Consider the following 15,713-nt stretch of genomic DNA (forward strand, 5'->3'; position numbering starts at 1 on the left):
TTGTCGTGTTTAAGAAACCGTTTTGTTCCAATAAACATCTGTCCAGAGCTATGAACAAATAGAGATGGAAAATACACTCGTTCGAGCGGTCCTCTCGATAAATATAGGATGTTTAGAAAAATAAATGAACTTGCCGGTCCAGTACATTCAAAAATATCTACAGGTTGTAAGTATTTATTGTTTGAGGAGTGGATTCTTTTATATTTCTTTCATGTGCATCGTCTTACTGTATAGGAAATATTAGTATAGATGGTTTCGCTTACTATAAAAATGAATTTCTTATCTATGTCTAAGAATTTCATGACTAACAAAAGCTGTAAATCTGCACCCGGAACTAATGACCAAAAGTCAATTATGTTCTCTAACTAGTTAAGAATAATTGTTTAGCAGTCTGTTACTCACTTCATTAATAACTGTCACTGTTTAATTAGGCTGAAAGCATTCAAGTATCAAGATTTACGGATTTTTACGGACGTATGAGGTTCTATTTGTATGATATTTTTGGCTTCTCGTAGGACGGTATGCAGGTAAGAGAGATCCATTTGTCACTTTCACATTTAGCCTTTTTATTCCGCTAGAGGGCAGCATTCATTTGTCCGAATTATGTGAGCATGTCCGCCATTTGCGAACAAGCTGGGCCAAGCTTAACCAGATGTTATGTGAATGTAGCATTAACCCCTTTTTGTTAGTAACGATGTTTTGTCGCAACCTTTACCTAATACGTATTCTTAGGGAGATATTGTCTTTGTTTCATGAACAGTCTGTAAGATACTTAAGTATATTTAGTTTTAATTTAATCTTATTAATAAGTTCCATTGTATATTTTGCCAATTATTAGTTTACGAGTTTTCTTATAGCGAAAAAAACAAGGAGGAAAACGTTTCAGAACAAAAGTATTAGTTTATTATATTACAGAAAATGTTTTATACTTTTAGATAGGTCCATTAACTTTGACATCTCAAGTACGCCATCGGATACCAAGAGTTACAAATTATGTACATCTTTGTCTCATTTCTTTTTAGGGAGACAAAGAGTAAATAATACACATTTCCGCTGTATTAAATGCTCTCACAGTATCATCGTATTTTATAAATTGTGCCTAAATTATGCGTAACCTAAGCTTAAATATGTTACGAACATGGAATTATTATCACATTACGAATGACATTTATGGAATATCGCGAGCGTGCGAATAAGTACGTGAATATACGAGCTGTCAGTCAATATGGCTGACGCCCTGACGCCATGGATATAGATGTACGGCCCTCAAGCCGTCGTTATAGGCTGATGGAAGGCTCAACAAGTAGGGTAATGCCGTGTCGTCGACCCTCCCCCGCGGACAAATGTCGCGGTGACGTCATCAATCACGCTTATCACTACTGACGTGACGTGCTGACGCGTCACACGAACCTCTGCTACTACATACTCACACGCGAATGCTAACATTGAACAAGTACGTGCTACGCCGTAGAGCCTAACTGCTACGAAATTGCTACGTTCAACTTTAAACACCGTTTTCGTAGCGGCCAAATAAGTTATAAAACAATCCTTCAAAAAATACAGTAAACAATAATAATTGTTAGATTGATGCAATTATTTTTTTACGATCATTAAAAGTTTTTGTTTATCGCACCTTTATTTTTACACTCCTATAAACACAAATAAATGGAGAACAAACAATGTCAAAAAAAGAAGTTGAGAACAATGAGTTAACGACATTTTAACTAAGTTAAGTTATAAACTTAGAAGTAAAATGTTGACAGACCGAATTATATCAAGATTGACAATGAATTAACCTTTGGGAAAACGGTTATTACTCAACTAAAAATATTAGTCTGTACAAAATGTCACAGAACTTTTTTGTAATACAATTGTATAAAAAGAGGTTTTATATCATGGCAACACTAACTAAGCTGCCCTCTGATCTCGTGTAGAAGAGACGACTGCGGTAAATTATGTCTGTTGCCGTATACTGCATAATATTAATGATCGTTACCATTTAATTAAATCCCACTAGTCGCGTAAAGTGTGTCTACAGCTTTATAATGAGATATTTTTTTCTAGGATGGAATATTAATTTACATGGACCTAAAAATATTAATAATTTTTTATATGTTTTCGGAAGGCACCGAGACAGAAGTATGTAGTTAGTTTCAATTAAAATGTAAGATCTAGTATGTTTAGAAAATATTAAGTCATATATCAATATTTATCGGAGTATTCACAAAACGTGTCATGAAATAAAATAGTATGTACCTACCTATCTATCTTTTACTCCATTTAAGATAAAATATGAACAAATTATACGAAACTGACATTCAGTTACAGAGCGCACTTCAGAGAAATGCAATTTGTAAATGCTAAGCAACTTTTAATTGATGGTAATGCAATTAGGAGTTAGGCTGCAATCGAGATGTTGCTACTATATAATATACTTGCTTATACTTGTGTATACAAAGTTAGCCCCAAGCAATTTATTGCTTTATGAACACCGACACTTCACCCATAGTACCTCGTATTAGCAATCCATTTTAGTATTTTGAAGACATTCTTGCATCTACATCTGAATAAAAATGGGAAATTGGAAATACATACATAGTGACATATATACCTGCTTGTCCTAAACATAGCCTTCATTCTCTTGGGAATTCCCGTTGTAAGCCAAAAAAATACGCATGAATTGAATCCCTCTCAAATAGTTTTATGAAACAATGTGCGAGTATGTTTGTCTGTACGAAAATTCCAACGTAAAATAATACTTCCTGCAATCAGCAAAATTTTTGTTGGGGTTTCACTGACCATGAAGATCAATTAAAGCATTAATTAACTCTGCCCAATAATTATGACTACTATTGAAATATTTTAAACTAATAAATTTCCTGATTTGTGGGCCATAGAAAATCATACGCACCTTGCTGTAATTCTGATCAAAACGTTTGTTGAGTTCTTTTATTTTAAACCATTTTATTATTTTACATGTGAATCCGGAGTCGAGAAACATCCATGACCAGCAATGGTTCAATAAGTACACCAATGATGATGAAATCAATTTCAAAGAATGTATTGTAAAGACTCCCAAATAATGTAAAAAGTATCGAAAATTTTCCCTAATTCCATATCATTTCCGTACGTCTAAAGGAACGCAGATCAAAAGCGGATTACAAAAACATATTATAGATTCGCATATTATTGTACAAATAGTAGAATAACATCAAAAGGTTCTTTGAAATATTTTATCAATGGCTATACTAGTCAGTCTCGTGTTTTCAATTATTTGATACCACAATATGCCCTTCACGTATTTTACAAAATAAAGAAGACGGATCACAATCCATACAAAATTGCCCCACGTCCTATAACAATGTGACATATCTCAAAAAATAGATAAAAATGTTAAAAAAAATATGGCATACTCTCTAATTTATTTTTTTTACACCTTCATACGAAAAAAATGCTTTAAAAATTGTTCAGGCGCTGTTATGAAAACATCGTTCATAGGACTATTTATGGACTATTTTATTAAATTATTTTTTTGTTTGATAGGGTATACCTCACAGGTCGTCCCATAATCATCAGGTCAGGATCTGATGATGGAAACCCTGAGAAATTCAGGGCAACTATTGAAAGTTGTAGGCATGCGCAGGATAAAAACTTGACTATAAGGTGTGTCTTATAACACTATGCAACAGTAAAGATTTGGAGCTGACCTGATGATGGAGACGAAAGAAGGTCGAGGGAACTCGACAACTGAATAAGTAAACTACCTCGTGTTTGGGCTCATATTACTTGCATTGAATAGACCTTTGCAACAGTGAAGGTTTGGAGCTGACCCGACGATGGAGATCCGAGAAGGTCGAGGGAACTCGACACCAAAATATGTACACTACCTCAGAAGTCGGTGTCTAATGGATGTACCTAAGTTTATTTCCCCACCGACTTCTAGGCCGATGCTCCTAAGAATAGTTTGTTTTGCTTTTCAGTGTTTTTGGGAGTTTTTTTTATTGTAAAAAGTTTTTGTTTTTATTTTTGGCTTTTCAGTGACAAGCACAGTTGTCACTATCCGCATGGGTGGGAAGTTCTTATCAATACGAATAATATGAGCCCCAACACGAGGTAGTTTACATATTCGGTTGTCGAGTTCCCTCGGCCTTCTTTCGTCTCCATCATCAGGTCAGCTCCAAATCTTTACTGTTGCATAGTGTTATAAGACACACCTTATAGTCAAGTTTTTATCCTGCGCATGCCTACAACTTTCAATAGTTGCCCTGAATTTCTCAGGGTTTCCATCATCAGATCCTGACCTGATGATTATGGAACGACCTGTGAGGTATACCCTATCAAACAAAAAAATAATTTAATAAAATAGTCCATAAATAGTCCTATGAACGATGTTTTCATAACAGCGCCTGAACAATTTTTAAAGCATTTTTTTCGTATGAAAGTGTAAAAAAAATAAATTAGAGAGTATGCCATATTTTTTTAAACATTTTTATCTTTTTTTTGAGATACGTCACATTGTTATAGGACGTGGGGCAATTTTGATCCATCTTCTTTGTTTACGTACTCATCTTCCTATCCTGACATTAAAAATTGTTTTAATTTTTACAGATAGCTTCAGTATTGTCTGCTCTCTTACACCGAATCAAAGAGTGGCCGTACCTTATAGAAAAAAATAACAATAGACTTCTAATTTTTTTTTTTTTTCTTGATAGTAGAAAATTAAATCGATTCAATAGGTAATGGCTAGCAAATAAATTATAATAAGGGCATATAATGACACTGACGATACACTTTTTTACAAGTATGAGCGATATTTCTAAAAGGCCCGATCCCATAAGCTGAGGTATCCGTTTTTGCAGGCAAGTTCTTTCATAAAGCGGTCAGTGGTCACGCGCCCTCTATTCTGTAATGTCGTTATCTCATGTTGTTACGTCATCATAAAATAATGTCACCTCATCAATCAAATGTTTTTCCTCACGTTTTTGGCACAAGTCAAGTATTTTTTTTAAATAGACTATTATTAAAATTAAAGCGGTGTTAGGTATTTGTGTAATGGCTTTTTTATTCCGTATCGTGAACTTTTCGGTCTTTAAATATCTACATCATCATCATCATCGTAGGGATCCCCCGCCTCTGGAGGAAAGCCAAAACCATTGCTATTCTAAAACCGGGGAAACCTGCTGATGATCCTAAAAGCTTCAGGCCAATTTCTCTCCTGTGCCACACTTTCAAGCTATTTGAAAGGTTAATTTTAAACCGCCTTGCTAGCCTGGTCGATCCAAAGCTGATACCGGAACAGGCTGGATTCCGACCCGGAAAATTATGCTGCAGCCAGACCCTCAACCTTACCCAGCACATAGAGGACGGCTTTGAAACCGGCAAGGTGACAGGCACTGTATTCGTCGACCTTTCTGCGGCTTACGACACTGTCAACATTAAACGCCTGCTGTGGAAGGTGGGCGAACTTACTGGAGACCGTAAATTTGTCGGGGTCCTTGGTGAGCTCCTCCAGAATCGCCGGTTCCAAGTACACCTTAGCTCCGATAAAAGTCGTTGGCGAGCCCAAAGGAATGGCCTACCCCAAGGCAGCGTCCTAGCTCCGTTACTATTTAACATCTACACCAACGACCAACCATCTACCCCAAACACGACTCGCTTCCTGTACGCTGATGATCTGGCCTTGACATCACAGGGATCTTTTGAGGAGGTAGAGGAAAACCTAAATAAGGCACTCGAAGACCTGAGTACCTATTACCAGGAGAACGCCCTAAAACCAAACCCCTCAAAAACTCAGTCGTGCGTATTCCACCTGCGCAACAGAGAGGCGAGTCGAACCCTTAACATCCAGTGGCGAGGTGTACCTATCAGTCATTGCAAGCTACCAAAATATCTGGGTGTAACTCTTGACAGGTCGCTCACTTTCAGGAAAAACTGCGAGAATATCAAGCAGAAAGTTGCCTCCCGCAACAACCTGTTGCGAAGGCTGACGAGCACGACCTGGGGAGCCTCACCAACGGTGCTGCGAACCACTGGCCTGGCACTCTGCTACTCCGCGGGCGAATATGCGTGCCCAGTGTGGAGTCGTTCCGTTCACGCTGGGCAGGTGGATGTAGCACTGAACGAAACGTGCCGCATTATAACTGGCTGCCTCAAGCCGACCCCGTTACAAATGCTGCACCCACTGGCCGGCATTGCCCCACCAGATGTTCGCAGAAGCGTAGCCTCTGGCATCGAGAGAGCCAAACTCGAAACAGACCAACGACACCCCATGCACAATTACACCTCTGTGCCACAACGGCTTAAAAGCCGCAGGGGTTTCTACAAAACCGTTGCTCCTGTCGATGGTGAGGCCTCTCGTGCCAGACGGGATCTTTGGCGATCGAGGAGTTTACTGCCCTCCCCGTTTGTCCCGCTCTTAGAAAGTCTCCCTCCTGGACACGATCTCCCGAGAAGAGTCTGGCAGTCTCTAAACAGACTCCGAACACAGGTAGGCCGGAGCAACGATAATCGATCCAGGTGGGGTTTCGCGGGCGGGGCGGACCTTGGGTGCGAGTGCGGGGCTGCCGTGCAGACGATGTCCCACCTAATCGCATGTCCACTGTGCCCTGAAACCTGCTCGCGGGAGGACTTAATGAGCGCATCCGGCCGTGCTCTCGCTGTGGCGAAATATTGGGCTGACATAGTGTAGTCTCATATGACATGTCATCGACTCGAAAGAAGAAGAATCATCATCATCATCAGCCTATCGCAGTCCACTGCTGGACATAGGCCTCTCCAAGTGCACGCCACTGAGATCGATATATATATAATATCTACATCACTTTTATGTAACTAAATTATATGGCAAGTCTAAAAATAATGTAATAAACTATGACATTTACGAATCTCGCCATTTATTTAAGTAATTCAACGGTTTTTCTTCTAGCTTCAGTCAGCTCGTTCCTATCACTGTGAGTAAAGAAATTTCTTACTGAGCTAACAACATAGTTATTTATCCTCGACAGATGAGACTTCGTACCTATAAAAATGGATTTGGTAGAAGATTTGAAATACACTCCAATTCGACCGAGAGTACGATTGTAAATTCAAAATGGTATCAGACGGTGCAATAAGAACTAGCTACTAAGTTATATAGAATTGTTATGTACCTCAGATTTTCAAAGTTAAAAAGGAGAATGTATAATGATTGATTGGATAGTTGACATTTAACTAAAACTAGTAAAGTGAAAATAATGTACAAAAAGGTACTTATATTTCAAAGGTGAAAAACATTCCACTTATAAACAAAGAGACATAACTTTTTTAATAATGCTTTGTTGTGTCGCAAATACCTTTCTGACAGGACAGTTAAAATGATTTTCGTCATAAGACCCACACGTTTTAATTAATTTTAATTTAAAATATATATATGAAACAATAATCATGTTTCAGTTTCATGCATAAAAGAAAGTAATTATATGGATTCTTATTTATTAACATGAGACGGAAAAATATTTTCATAATTATTAGTTAAGTACAGTGTTCCGGTGTCGATAAACACACATTGTTGAACTACGGGAAAATGGCGATAAAAATAGCAATTTGCTTCTCCTAATTAGATTCCGTATCCTCCTCGTGAACACTTCATACGCCATTCTCGTAAACATGTCAAGTATATATTTATAAGCGTCCATAGGTTTCGAGTTCTCTTTATCCTGTCCAATAATTTGCCATAGTGAGGGTCTTTTAAGGATGTTCATGTTTCATATTTATGTATACAGGACCATTATACATATAGATACATAGATGTATACTACTTAAATCCAGCAACCCTCTTACTCAGATATTCTTTATGAAGAAGGTTTATGTTCAATTGGATGATCACATACAATTAATTCAATCGTCTTGCATCAACTTTGAAAACTGCAAAACAGTTGCTAAGAATAGAATAAGTACTAAGTTATTTTCTGTCACTGCCTACACTATGGTATAAGCTCCTAGATGCCTCAGAGATTTAAAATGTTTTCGTCAGTCAGGTAGGTGTCTATCTCTTTTCCATGTATTTTTACATTTTCCTGAAATAACAATAGTTGTAAGAGACTCGTAGGCGTCCGGGAGTCTTTGAAATCGTAGTCAAAGAAGACTAATAATTCCGTATATTTCATTGATAGTTTGTATTGATTCTTTGTCACCTTAAAGTTGTATGTAACTTTGTCCAATTATTTTGGACGAGTATTTTAAGCATTTAATACGAACAAAAACTTATTGTTGTGCCAACACTGAATTTGATTGATGGAGTTTTCGAAACACTTCGAAACCTAAGCAAGCGGTTCATTAGGTTCGGAATCAAAAAGTAAGTTCACTTTAATCATTAATATTTGTCAAGAGGTACTATATTTTCTTAAGAAATTCTTTTTGTGGTGAGTAAGGTCACATTTTGTTCCTTCATTCAATTTTCCATTTAGATGGTTTCATATCACAAGATAAGATGTGAATCAGTCTGCAGTAGCTAGACTGAAGATAAAAAATACCTCTAGATAAACAAACTTTGTCTTTCAACTCACTGTTTATACAACAATCTAATTTTCTACAAGGGGAAACGGAATGATCATTTCTGCTCCTTGGATGTCTTCAACTAAGATTTCTTTTCGTATGATTCTTCTCAGATTGGCATACCTGTGTATGTCAAGGAGAACTTGAATGTCAGTGTAACCGCACTATGTCAAAGTCAATTATAAAGTTGGCACCAAGTAGATACCTCATAGTTACTGATAATTAACAAGTTTGTTATTAAGTATATTCAGATCATAAATAGAAACATTTATACATATTTCGTTTTACGAAAAAGAACCCTTATGACGAATATTTCAAATTTGAAAATCCAAAGAAAACTAAAGCTTGTAAAATGAAACGCATGATTCGGTATCGGCGACTGGTTATTTAACGACCGGTGTGCGGCTGTACGCGTACGGTATTAGCCATACGTGGCTGTCTTTGATCATTCGAGCGGTAAATTGGAACTCCACACGAAGCTACAGGTGTGCACTAGCCTAACACTATATGCGCTTACCCTATTCACTGACGAAAAATCGCTTCGAATACATTTTTAGATTTTTTTTATCATTCCAGCAATATTCTGTATATGTAAGCTTTTTGTAATTCTTTTTGCACAAAAATGTTTGTGGGACTTTAAAAATTCGTGTATAATATCCAACATCACCGACGACGGCCAACCGAGGTAAATATCAAATGCGAAGTCGTCCTTTATAAAATGCAATTTACATTTCCCGCATTTGTCACACAGATGTGCACCTGACATTTTGAGCTAAAAAATGTTCCACAATTTTACGCTAAATGTTAACTGTCTCTCACAATAATACGGTGCATATGTCAATTCGACTTGAGCACTAGAATCAGCATAGGATCAACACCATCCTCTGATTAAAATACTTGAAAACACCTGCGTATAATCGTTTATCTTTCCGTGACACTTCGTCGGATATCGAACGATAAACTTTGTTATTAGTTCAATCAAGAGAGAAACTTGTAATCAGTTTAAAATTGTTTCATTTCTTTATTAAGTTTTGATATGATTTCCTAGGATTATATTATTAGTGGTAATTTTACCAAATTGCATTGGGTGTAACTCTAATGCCTGCCTCTCTAATGAAACCCGTGTTATATGTCAGTGTTAGAAACCCAATTAATTCGATGGTTCAATGTCATCAGAGGGCAGAAGTCAAATTTCTAAGCGTCGTCGTATTGTTAGCGCGGCGAGGTTACGCCACTACCGGGTAAGTTTAATTGGTTCCCCACCGACTGGCTCCGACGGCCGCCCACTAATAGCAAAAACCTATTTAGTCTCAGGTGAATTTTAACTGACGAAATTATTTTAGCTTTGCACTAATGAACCCCTACACAAAGTTCTCTAAAAATGTAACTCCCACTCGCACCTAAAATAATCTTACGCGACTCGCGGCAATCAAGAGATTATAGGTTCACCAAAAATGTCACGCAAAAACATATCTATTTAGCTAATCCTCTTAGTAAACTTCGAGCTCAATACCAACTTCATAAGTTATCTTAACGTAATCTTTTCCAAAGCTATGAGATGAACAGGTTTTGTAATTAAAATTGTTTTAGTATCGGCTTCCAAAATTGACTAGAAAAGCGGGAATGAGTAGCGCGCCAATCACGGTGCCGGAAAACATGCAGTAACGAACCTCTTTCATGAAGGAAGGGGAAAACGGAAAAAAAAACATAGTAATGGTTCGTGAGAGTAGGGCAGTTTTATTGACAATATCGCATGCAAATGTAAAGATAACAATCCGTCATTTTGGACTCCTAGTTTGATGATGTCATGCATCGTTGCAATCTTGACATAAATTGCACACAAATTGTCCGAAATATCATGGTCGCGTGCACGAAGCACTATTAAATCTGACAACTCTGATATCGATTCACAAAGGTCGTTTAATAAAATTACCATGAAACAGCTTGGGATAGGCGGTAACATAATTTTTAAGTGTTTTTTTCAGTGTCCTGAGCTGGATTATTTCTTTTCTATTCAAATCGCTTCCCAGTGGGATATGTATTTTTTGGTAGATATATCGATAGGCAGCGACTGTATTAGGGAGATTTTGTCGAGAATGACTTGTACCAAAGTAGTTTATGGTCCCATATTTTTGGATTCGGAGTTCTTCGCTCTATCGATTGATTTTTTTTTGTACTACTTTTTGTACCTTAAGCTAATACTGATCCTGTGTATATCCAAAAAGGTATTCACTGTACTTTTAATATATAGCCAGCATTTTTCATACTCCACAAAAGAAAAGCCAGGAGATAACTTTTACAAAATAGCTCGTACAATATACTTCCATAGGTATGACGGTTCACGGTAGCTTTCTAACTCGCTTCGTAATGAACCTCTTTCGCTGGACAAAGGACGTCTTCCATTTACCAAAATCTGATTTTGCAAGCGCAGACTAAGACTTCCCGGCTTCATATTTGTGGATTTAAATTTAACTTATGAGAATACGACTAAGCTTATTGCAAATCAGTGAGATTTCTAGAGAAATCTTATAATGTTTTTAGAATAATTGAAAAATATAAATAAGATCAGTTTATGAAATGAACGCTGGCTGTTGACTCGTAAACATACCAAACGATATTTCATTAGAAACCCAATAATGCCATTTACTTTAGGTGCCATTGGCTTATCAATTTAATTCATGACCTTTAAACTCACTTATATTTCAAAATATATTTTTAAATTGAACATTTAACGGAGCATCTTTATCATTACAAAATCTTTTTTCGTGATAAAAATAACAAATTGTAGGTCAACAGGAAAAACGTTTTCCTACGAAAGCCTCGGAAATCAAATTATTAAAACAACGTTATTTTTTATTGAGATAGCATTTTTTTACATTAGGTACCTTAAAAGCTGTGAGTTGGCCAAATCAAACGCTATTGAAATGTAGTTGCGAGTTTAGCTGTTCTGAAATGGCTCAAAGGAAACATGTTACCAGTTGTCAGTGATATTTGTATATTTGTTTCTCTTTGAGCTATCAAAGAGGACATTTTAGATCCCATTTCCCGTTAACTACACCTTTTTTCTACAAAACAGTAAACTGCAAATAGTTTCTTTGAAAAACAGGATACACGTATTTCCACTTCTACGTATGTCTTTAATTAATTATCTGTAAACGGATCTTATTTCTATTTATTACGGAATACTGGGATGAGGCAAGCAGCAAATAAAATACGATGCACATACATTACAAGATGATAAACGATGACAGTTTAATTCTCATTGGGCCGCAGTAATTCTGTCTCAGAGCCGCCCTGAGTGTTTCAAGAAGCCACAATACTGCGGCCGTTTGGATTAAATTTTCCTAACAGAGTTAGGGGGAGAGCGACGTTGATGTGTATGCGTAGCAATAACACGGATTCACCGGCCTAGGGCTGGCAGACAACCCTCGGGGTTTTTTTATAAAAGTTGAGGACATAATTTATCATCAGAAGACGAAATTTAATTGGTATGTTGGCATTTTTTTATCTTACGCTGAGTGCGTAAGATAAAAATTAGCATTAAGCAACTGTTGACTTGTTCAAAAATAATACGTTTCCTGTAGTTTTCATAAAGTACCTAAGTAAATAAATATACATACGTTAAGTGAACATTTACAAAGGTAATGCGTCGTAGAAATGAAAGGGCCAAAATGAAATAACGTGTAGTAAATTTAAGTATAGCACATAAAACTATTTACTATTATATAGGGCAGTAAGAGTGACACAGTAGTTCAAACTTGTATTTAACAAATAGAATGAAGGTTTCCGTAATATAATTTTGAGCCTCGTTTAATACCGATTTGCATTTTGACGTAAACATCGAGTCGCCGCTTTGACTTACAACTGTATGTTTACGATACAGAGTTACCTCAACCTTCATAATATATGAAGGTTAGCCTAAGATACTATATCCTGTTTTGGTTAGTATAGATCTGTAGTAATTAAAAAATCTAACATCTCTAAGTAAGTAAGTGGAAGTTTTTTGTTGATGTAATTATTTTGAATTGACTTTATGATACATATAGTGATAAGTCAATTTTCTCATTAAAGTTTCTACTAACTTCCGACACCGATTGCAAAGAGTTTTCGTTCATAATAGCGCACCGGTACCTATTAAGGTTCAATATACGGGTAAAATGAAAAGAAAGGACCGAGTCATAAATAGGCTATTACCGAAGAGGACACCTACATTGTACCGTTCAGTTCGAATTTTCCTAGAAATAAAAGACGAAGTTATTAACACGCAATACTAAGAATCACTCTGTTATATAAAGTAAAATTGCTAGCCTTTGTAATTACAAAAAAAGATAGCAAGGATATAATTTATTACCCATTGATCAGTTAAAAAGGGTATTAATTAAATTACGCGATGTCAAAGAGCACAGCTTGTTGACTTTCCTCCAAAAAAATGTTGTAACCTGTTAAATAGAATAAGGTATCAAAGAGTTTTGCAAACTTCCTTTTTATCTTTGAACCCTGTCTACTTAAAAAATACAGTTCTTTGAATATTCCTTTTTAATGTAAACTAGGCGTTTTTTACTCCTACAGTGGATTATAATTAAACAACTCTTTAATCTTTAGAAGTAGGTTAGGGACCTAATGAAATTAAAGTTAAACAAGTCTTGTGTATCTGCGACTACTTTTTATGCTCCTAGAACCCTACTTCATTTATAGCTTGACATTTAAAACCCAGTATTTAAACAATACTTTGTAAAATTACGATTTTTAGAGAAACAAATATACTTTCGTCGATCTATCGCCTATAGGCCACTTTACCAACCTCCCGTTCTATATGATGGAGCTAAGCGAGCGAAGTAAAGACAGAAATAAAAATAATATCGGCGACAATATAACGCACGGAGCCGTAAAGCGCGTCGTTCAACAAACACCATTCGGTCAATGAACGATCAACCGTCGCCTTGCTAATTGAACGGCTTCGGATCCCAACAATGTATTAATGAAAATGTATGAATTATACGCATGTCCTACTTATCATACTTCTTCGTGCTGAATAGCGTGACTTTGACATAGGTCACACATTAAATATCAAGGCCTACAAAATTAATAGATGGAGACTAGACAATTTCTTCTTAATATATTTTTCATTCTCAAGATGAACACAAAGCTATTATTATTGCTAAACCTAACAAAATATATAAAACATTAAAAAGTTTCGCTTTCTTTCTGTTACATTCCTTTGTGATCCAATGCATTTTAAAAGCTTTCTCATAGCAAGAAGAAACTTAATCCCAAACGTTATAGGCATTTATTTGGCGAACGTCCAAAAAAGTTTAGCGCAGCAAAAGACGCGCTCATACATTGAAAAGTCACAAGGCTGTTTAACAGACAAATAAATCCAGACAAAAATGTTGACTTAAAACTCAAAGTGAAAAATTGAAACCCATTTTATGCTCCAACAAAATAACGTGACGAAAGATGTTTATGACATAGCTACGTAAGATGCTTATTTTTGCTGATATGTTTGCGATATATTTTATCGTCAATTCACCTCACTCTATTCAATCTTATTTGACATTCAACTGGAATACCTTACTTAATTTCATAAAATGGCTTTTCAATATGGTATCTAAGTTTAAATTAGCATTAGTTTGCAAGGTTTCTTCAGTCATCCTATCAGGTCTATTGTATCGATCTCTCAGAAATAATGGTTAATATAGAAGCAATGATGCGGAAAAAAGAAAACTGAAGTATGCTATTAAGATCGTTTACATAAGCCGGGACCGGCAAACATGGGCTCCTTGATGTGAGTGATACCGAGTGCCTCACCATTCTGTCGAGGGCGCATATTATTAATACAGCACTGATAAGCACTCTCGATTTTTATAGGCACACAAAGCAAGGGGGACGTATAGAATAAGTCAATTTCCTTCCAGGTGGTGTTTAAAAATATAGTTTTCGTACGACTCTGATTTTCACACTTACGAGACATGCTTCCAGTATTTATTTTAGTACTAAACTAAACTATAGCTAATATATATATAGTATATAAAATAAACTATAAACTATAACTATAACTATATATGAATTATTTTGTTAATTTCGTTAAATGAATTGTTATAGTATTGAAGTTTGTTACCCACAAGAATGTTATTTACTTAGTGTTTCTTTAAAACTTGTCCATAAATGACTGAAATTTCCGCCGTCAGAAGTCCCTAAGGCGAAATAAATTAGTAGGAAACCTATAGAACTACGATAAATACAATACCATGATCATGGTGGGTTAAGATTTACGAGACTTAACAAAAGTGGTAATATACAGTCTGAGAGTGAAACGAAAGCCATGATTATAGCTCATTTGATATCATTCATAATTTTGAAATACAAGTCGAGATAGTGTACTGGTGTAAATAAAACATACACACTGAAGCATTTTTCTTCTATACTAGCTTCCGCCAGCGGCTTCGCCCGCGTGGTGTCTTGATAAAAAGTAGCCTATGTGTTAATCCAGGGTATCACCTATCTACATACCAAATTTTAATCACAGCCGTTTTTGCGTGATTGAATAACAAACATACATCCATACATTCTCACAAACTTTCACATTTATAATATAAAAGTAGGATTTGAACACTCATGAATAAGTCGTTTCAATAAACAAACGAAGTAAAGTCCAATACTGATTAGAGAATCATTCGCAAATGCACCTACCGATTTAGGTTTCCGGGCTTATAAAAGTTTCATAACATCGACACACGAATGTATTCAAACTATTATTTCACGTAACATATTCCAGATAATTTAAATTGAAAACCAAGCAAAGGCTTTCTAAGAATAAGTACTGTAAGAATCTGTAACAAGAATGCTTTGAAGTAAGAAGGATATAAGTCCTCTTATAGACGAGTTAATGATGTACATGCACGGTTATCCAGGAAAAGCTTTATATATGCAAAGAGTGCAGTGCACACAGTCGCCGGCACAATAGGAGTTTTGTCCCTCTGAATAAAGCACCCACAATTGTTATTCAGTACCCGTTAGAGCCCCTGAAGTTTCTGCTTCGCTCGAAAATTGTTGCTCTCTTAATATTATTATTTATAACATTCAAGCAAAAGGTGAATTCCCCCTGGGTAAGCCCTTTTTAAGTACTGTATAACCATTTCTTTAATATCTAGTCATTTGAAGCCTCATCGTTTTTCATTAGT

The 15,713-nt window shown here is 36.1% G+C and overlaps 1 protein-coding gene across 2 annotated transcripts in view; it reads right to left on the minus strand.

The window, feature by feature from the left end:
• The window catches only part of LOC124632100 (short neuropeptide F), a 54,587-nt gene that overhangs the window by 15,838 nt on the left and 23,036 nt on the right, over window positions 1–15,713 (minus strand). The window lies entirely within an intron of this gene.

Source organism: Helicoverpa zea, chromosome 7 (genome assembly GCF_022581195.2).
Source record: "Helicoverpa zea isolate HzStark_Cry1AcR chromosome 7, ilHelZeax1.1, whole genome shotgun sequence".
Lineage (NCBI taxonomy): Eukaryota > Metazoa > Arthropoda > Insecta > Lepidoptera > Noctuidae > Helicoverpa > Helicoverpa zea.